Source organism: Lontra canadensis, unplaced genomic scaffold (genome assembly GCF_010015895.1).
Source record: "Lontra canadensis isolate GAN:19392208 unplaced genomic scaffold, GSC_riverotter_1.0 scaffold5, whole genome shotgun sequence".
Classification (NCBI taxonomy): Eukaryota; Metazoa; Chordata; class Mammalia; order Carnivora; family Mustelidae; genus Lontra; species Lontra canadensis.
Window position 1 is genome coordinate 35,916,799 of NW_022630999.1, and position 7,394 is coordinate 35,924,192.

General features: G+C 44.5%; 1 pseudogene; it reads left to right on the top strand.

The window, feature by feature from the left end:
• Positions 1–5,995: 5,995 nt before the first annotated feature.
• LOC116864064 lies at positions 5,996–7,189 on the top strand (annotated as a pseudogene).
• The last annotated feature ends 205 nt before the right edge of the window (positions 7,190–7,394 follow it).

Sequence of the window (7,394 nt, forward strand, 5' to 3'; positions counted from 1 at the left end):
TGAGGGGCCTGGCATCTTCTGATAACATTCGGGGCCCGCCCGCCCCAGCCACTCTCCTGAACTCTGAGAGCTTTCAAATGCTTTTGGAGCCTTGTAATAATGTCCTTTCCCAACATTCCTTAATCATCATTACTCTGGACTCAGGCATTTAATTGCTCATCTGTTTCTCCATTCCTTCATGAATAGAGAATTTCTTTCATGATTGCATCAGGACAAGAGCCACCTTGGACCAAATCGTGTAATAGGTGCGAAGCCTTCCCACCCCGCCCCACCCCCGGGTAATCATCCTTCTGCCCCTCACTGTATCCCTCTGTACCCTCATGTGAGCCCTGCTGTGTGCCAGGTGCTTTGGTCAGGAGCCCCCACGGAGACAGAGGAAGAGGGCTCTGTGGTGAGAGGGGCCAGAGAGGGGCCAGAGAGAAGATAGCCCCAGGGGGCTAGGGAGCCCAGAGGTCATATCACCCAGCAGTGGGATGAAAGAGGACCTGGTCTGGAAGGCCAGAAGTCATCCAGGAGCTCTGGAGGCTTCTGAAAACTCCACTTAAATAGCCTTGTTCCCTTCCCAAAGCCCCTCTTCACCTCTTCCCAGCTCTCCACTGCCAACTCCACCTGTGTACGCTCCTCCCTGCTCTCCAAGCATCCAGTCTTCCTCTGCTTTTCCCTTGCTCTTCCCGCCATCTCCCACTTGGCAAGACCAAAGTGAAGGGCACTGAGCATGGGCAACACAAGCAACTGGGGTACTGCTATCCTTCGGTGTCCTGGGTCTTGACTGTACTCGTGAGAAACTCCTTCCAGTGGTTTCTTCTGGAGGGACCTCAAGGCTTTGGCATGCCCACATACACCCTTTGGAACAATTAACTTCTTGTTTGCATGTACATTAATTTTATATTAAAAAAATAATGAGGGACACCCAGGTTGCTCGGTCGGTTGAACACCCAACTCTTGGTTTCAGCTCAGGTTGTGATCTCAGGGCTGTGGGATCAAGCCCCGAGTTGGGCTCTGTGCTCAGCGGGGGAGTCTACTTGATACTCTCGCTCCCCCTGCCCCGCCTTCCACTCTCACTCTCTCTCTCTCTCAAATAAATACATAAATCTTTACAAAAAAACAAACAAATAAATAAATAAATAATGATATCCCCACCAGGCCTGTCTCTAACATTGCAGGGACCCAGAGAAAGAGAGTGAAAGGAGGCCTATGACTACTGCCTACCCACCCCCCCTTTTCTTCCTGTCCTGGATCTAGCCTTTGGGCATCCGTGAGGGGCCAGCCCCTCCCTCACAGCCAAAAGCAGATCTCTGGTCTACCTTTGTTAGGGAGGGCCTAGAAAGAGGCCTACGCAGGGTCTGGAAATGGACCAGGGACTATTAGACAGGAAATACACAGGTCCTGGGTGCCCCCAAAATGTGAAGATGTGTTGATACTGCATCCACCCGACAGCAGGATTACCAATGTCTTTCTCTTCAATTCTTCCTTATTGTTGGAACATTTGACATCTAGCAGCACATTTATGATCTTTACGTGGCCCCCAAATGACTCAGCCCCATTTGGAGGAACAAGATGACTGCAGAACAGCATGTGGGTGGAGGGGCGCCGGGAGGGGGCAAGGCTGGGGGCACTGGGCAGACCTGCAGCGCATTTTAGGTTTTGTCACTTCCTAGCTGAGGGCCTTGAGCAAACCCACTTAGCTTTCTCAGCTTCAATTTCTCTCTCTGTCAAATGGGAATAGTCATTACCATTTTTCAGTATTATTGGAATGATTGAGTGGCCAGGCAAATGAGTGGCACAAAAATTTTAAATATAATTGTTACTATTTTTTAAATGTCAATCGATGCCAGGAATATTCTGATGATTCTCCTAGGGTGGTTTCAGCACACTTATTTCCTGGTCATAATCACTTCCTTTATCACCTCTTACGTCATCCTCAGCCTTTACCTCATTACCCTCCCTGCTCTGTCCCTCCCACTAGCTACATTACTACTCCCTGCCCCGGGCTTAGCTTACCCCCCTGGCCCCCACCCGGAGCTCAGCCTCACATGAAAAGGGTCAGAGGGCACACTTTCTCTTTTATTTGCCTCAAGCTACTATTTTGACATTTACCCTTTCCCTGGCCCATTTCAGACCCTCTTAGTCACTTCTGCAGAAGCAATGCGAATGAATGAGCTCAAACTGGTGTGCTCCCAAGGTCATTTACATGTTAAACTGGATTAAGCTGAGATTTCATTTTTTGATCAGACAGCCAAGGTAAGTGGACATAAAGCTGGCTGGGGAAGCCAGAGACTGGGATTAAAATCCTGTGTCTGTGCTTCCTAATTGTGAGGCTCTGAGGAGTCATTTCACCAATACGAGAACTGGTGTCCTCATTTATAAAATGGAAGAATGAGGGGCGCCTGGGTGGCTCAGGAGGTTAAGCGTCTGCCTTTGGCTCAGGTCATAATCCCCAGGTCCTGAATCAAGCCCCACATGGGGCTCCCTGCTCCGTTTCCTCTTTTCTCTGGCTTATGCACTCTCATGATCTCTCTCTCCCAAATTAATAAATAAAATCTTTTTTTTTTTAATGGAAGAATGATTCTTACCCAGCAGTTTTGTATCACAGATCATAACATGTGTAAGACACTGAATAGGACTTTGGTCAGTGATAGCAATTAGGTGGAGGCTGGATCATGAATGGCCTTGAGGAGCAGATGAGTGAGTGCTGCGGGCTTCATGCTGAAGATGGCGGGGAGCCATGGAAGGCTCTAAACAGGGGTGGCACTACCAGATGGTAGAGTCGAGATCTTGGGAAGTCTTGCTTAGATGGCAAGATGGCAAGAGGCAAGAGGCAGGGAGACCAGTTAATGGCCATGAGACCTGTACTCGGGCAGTGGCTGGGGAAGTGAGGACAGATTCAAGAGCTGGCCTGGAGTTGGCATCCTGAAAGGATAAGGTGTCCTCATTCGCCACTGGACAAACTGTCCAAACTGATCATCTGGATTTAACCAGAGAATGGGGTGGGGGATGAGCAGCAGAGTAGCAGGAGGAGGAATAAGGTGAGAGAAAAAGAAGGTGAAACAAAAACAGGAATCTTGACTTTTTGTTGACGAATTTTTCAAACCCTGATTTCAGCTAGAAAAAATCAATACCCAGCAAATCAAAAGTGAAGCAAAAAGTTTGTGTCGAGAAATAATAAAAGCTAAGGAGCTCTTACTATGTGCCAGGCTCCACATGAGGCGATGTACTCTATTATCACAATAAATCATCACAATCAGCCCATAAAGGAGGCATCACCATCATTTCCATTTTAGAGATGAAGAACACAGGTGCAGTGAGGTGAAGGATATGGGCGAGGGTGAGGGAGGGCAAGGACTGTGATTCAAGGTAGGCAGACCCCAAACTCCAAGTTCTTAGAGAAAAGTAAACATCTTATGAGACTTGAGCAACATGAAAACCAGAAGTCTGAGGTGTCCAGTAATAGCGAGATAGTCACTCTTCCCTACTGGTATTCAGTACACCTTTGAAAAGGTAATATAATATGATATAAGTAGGAAAAGCACATTATCTATAGTGTGACTACAAGTATGCCTTAGAAGTACATGGACTCAAGATACAATTTACAGAAGCAACCACAAATTTAAGGTACCTAAGAGAAGTGGTCAAGACCCTTTCAGGGAAATTACAACCTTTTATTAAATGACACTGGAGAAAATCTAAATACATGAAGAGGTATACCATGTTCACAGATAGGAAGGCGATTCTCCTTAAAGTGTCCTAACACTATTTTAATCAAAAGCCCAACTCAGTTTTTCTTATAACCTGGCAAGCTGAATCTTCAGTTTATATGGAAGAGCAAAGGGCCAAGAAAGGTAAAGACACTCCCAAAGCAGAATTCTGGACAGGGAATTAGCTTACCATATATCAAAATATATGATAAAGCAAACGCATTTTCAACAGTATGAAACTGGGACAGGGATTGACACATATATTAATGAAATAGAATAAAAGGTCCTAATAGAAGGATCCTCGTGTATTAGAAAACCTGATTTCTGATGGAGGATCCCTTAAAGACCAATGAGGTAAGGAACCAGTTATTCCATAAACAAGGCTGGGAAAACTGGCTCTCCAAGTGGAGAAAACAATAACCCCTAGCACGCAAAAAATCAATTCCAGGTGGGTCAAGGGCTTAAATGTGAAAGAAAAACCTTAAAACTCTTGTAAGAATTATAGGCCATAAAAAAAAAGAAAATGCTGCCATTTGTGACAACATGGATGGATTTGAAGGGATTATGCTAGGTAAAGGAAGCTAGACAGAGAAAGAATACTGGGTTATCTCATTTGTATGTAGAATCTAAAAAAGTTGAACTCATAGAAACTAAGTGTAGATTGTGGTTATCAATGGCTGGGAGTGGAGGAAATGGGGAGATATTGATCAAAAGTTACAAACTTCAGGGGCCCCTAGGTGGCTCAGTTGATAAGGTGTCCGACTCTTGATTTCAGCTCAGGTCGTGATCTCAGGGTCATGAAATTGAGCCCCACACTGGGCTCTGTGCTCAGTGGGAAGTCTGTTAGAGATTCTCTCTCTTTTTCCTTCTCCCTCTACCCCCTCCTCCACTCAACATGCTGTCATGCTCTCTCTCTCTAAAATAAATAAATAAATCTTTTTTAAAAGGTATGAACTTCACTAATGAGATAAATTAGTTCTGAAGATCTAATGTACAGCATGGTGACTCTGTTTACAGGACTGCACTGTGTACTTGACATTAACTAACCAAGTAGATCTTGAATGTCCTTGACACGCGTGCACACACACACACACACACACAAATGGTAACTATGTGAGCTGATGGATGCACTGAGTAACCTTTTTGTGATAATCATTTCACAGTATGTATGTGTGTCAAATCATTATATCATACACCTTAAACTCACCCAACATTATCAATTATATCTCAGTAAAGGTGGGAGAATAAAGCTCTTAGACTAAAATAAAGAATATCTTTACAATCTCAGGGAGAGACAGACTTCTTAAGCAAAATACAGAAAGTGAAATCACAAAGGAAAAGATCAATACATCCAATTAGGTTAAAATTATTTCTGCTCATCAGAAGACACCAAAAGAGATGAAATGACAAATGATAAATTTGGATAAGACATTTGGAATGTATAATCAATAAATGATTAGTATCCAAAATAAAGTCCTACACATTCATAAAACTGAGACAATCTAATAGGAAAATGAGCAAAAGACTTAAACAGATAGTCTACATAAGAGGAAATAAATATGACCAAGAAACCTATGACAAGATGCTTAATCCCATTATTACTCATAAAGATGCACAATAAAACCACATTGTCATTTCACACCCACCAAACCAGTGAAAATCATAGCTGTGCCAATAGTGTTAGGATACTGAGCAGCTAGAAGGATCACTTACTCTTGATGACAGGTGTGTAAATCATGCCGATGCCATCTTGGACAAATCTGCCATGATGACCGCTCTGTGACCCAAAGTCTTCTTGAGCACAGTCCCTCCTCCCCCACATTCTTTCTTTTTGCCTAACCAACCCTTGGGGCATAACATCCTTGATCAGCTCTGGAGATCCTACGGCCAGCACTATACTCTCCAACCCCTAAGCTGTAAAAGCATGTCTTACACAAGGTGGGGTCAAGGAGATCTATTTATCCTGTGGCCGCTCAAGGCATGCCCAAGGCATGCTTCTGTCTGGTAAGTACCCTTAATAAACCACTCCTCATCAAGCCGGACTTGGTTTTTTTCTTGGGTCTTACAGCTCCTTTTGAGGTCATTTTACATATATGCCCCCTTCACAGAACAGCGGTGTGTGTTGGGACTGAAAAAAACACTGAAAAATAACACACAGATTTCATGACCCAGAAATTCCATTCTTAATTATGTTAATAGAAAAACTCTTACACATGGGCATCAGGGTGTGTATATTAGAATAGTCATAACAGTTTTGTTTATTAAAAATCCTGAAACCGCCCTTTCCACACGATCTCGAGGAGCTAGTACCCGCGCCTGGAATCGGGTCGCAACCTCAGCCGCGCCTGACGCCTGCCACTGCCTCTGGACCATGGACCCCCGCAAAGTGAGCGAGCTTCGGGCTTTCATGAAAATGTGTAAGCAGGATCCGAGCGTTCTGCACACCGAGGAAATGAGTTTCCTGCGGGAGTGGGTGGAGAGCATGGGGGGTAAAATACCACCTGCCACTCATAAAACTAAATCTGAAGCCAGTATCAAGGAAGAAAAACCAGATAGTAAGAAGGTGGAGGAAAACATAAAGACAGATGAACCATCAAGTGAGGAGAGTGATCTAGAAATTGACAATGAAGGTGTGATTGAACCAGATACCGATGCCCCTCAAGAAATGGGAGATGAAAATGTAGAGATAACCAAGGAAATGATGGATCAGGCAAATGATAAAAAAAGTGACTGCCATGGATGCCCTAAATGATGGTGAACTACAGAAAGCCATTGACTTGTCCACAGATGCCATCAAACTAAATTCTCGCTTGGCCATTCTGTATGCCAAGAGAGCCAGTGTCTTCATCAAATTACAGAAGCCAAACGCTGCCATTCAAGACTGACAGAGCTCTTGAAATAAATCCTGATTCAGTTCAGCCTTGTAAGTGGTCACATAGACTTCTGGGCCATTGGGAAGAAGCCGCACATGATCTTGCCCTTGCTTGTAAACTGGATTATGATGAAGATGCTAGTGCAATGCTGAAAGAAGTTCAGCCGAGGGCCCAGAAAATTGCTGAACATCAGAGAAAGTATGAGCGAAAACGTGAAGAGCGAGAGATGAAAGAAAGAATAGAAAGGGTTAAGAAGGCTTGGGAAGAACATGAGAGAGCCCAGAGGGAGGAAGAAGCCAGACGACAATCAGGAGCTCAGTATGGCTCTTTCCTAGGTGGCTTTCCTGAGGGAATGCCTGGAATGGCAGGGGGGATGCCAGGAATGGCAGGGATGCCTGGGCTCAATGAAATTCTTAGTGATCCGGAAGTTCTTGCAGCCATGCAGGATCCAGAAGTTATGGTGGCCTTCCAGGATGTGGCCCAGAACCCAGCGAATATGTCAAAATATCAGAGCAACCCAAAGGTTATGAATCTCATCAGTAAATTGTCAGCCAAATTTGGAGGTCAAGCATAATGCCCTTCTGACAAATCAAGCCCTTGCTGAAGGAAAAGCAACTTCGATCACCTAATGGATGTCGCAGTAATACAAACCAGTGTACCTCCGATCTTCTCAGGAAGAAAGCTGGGGTGCTGTGAGGAGAATCCCTACCCCTCTGCTCCCCATGCAACTGAAACATTCTACAATGGTTTGCCATTAGGGTATTCATTCAGATAATGTTTTCCTACTAGGAACTACAAACTTTAAATACTTTTTAAACCTTAAAAA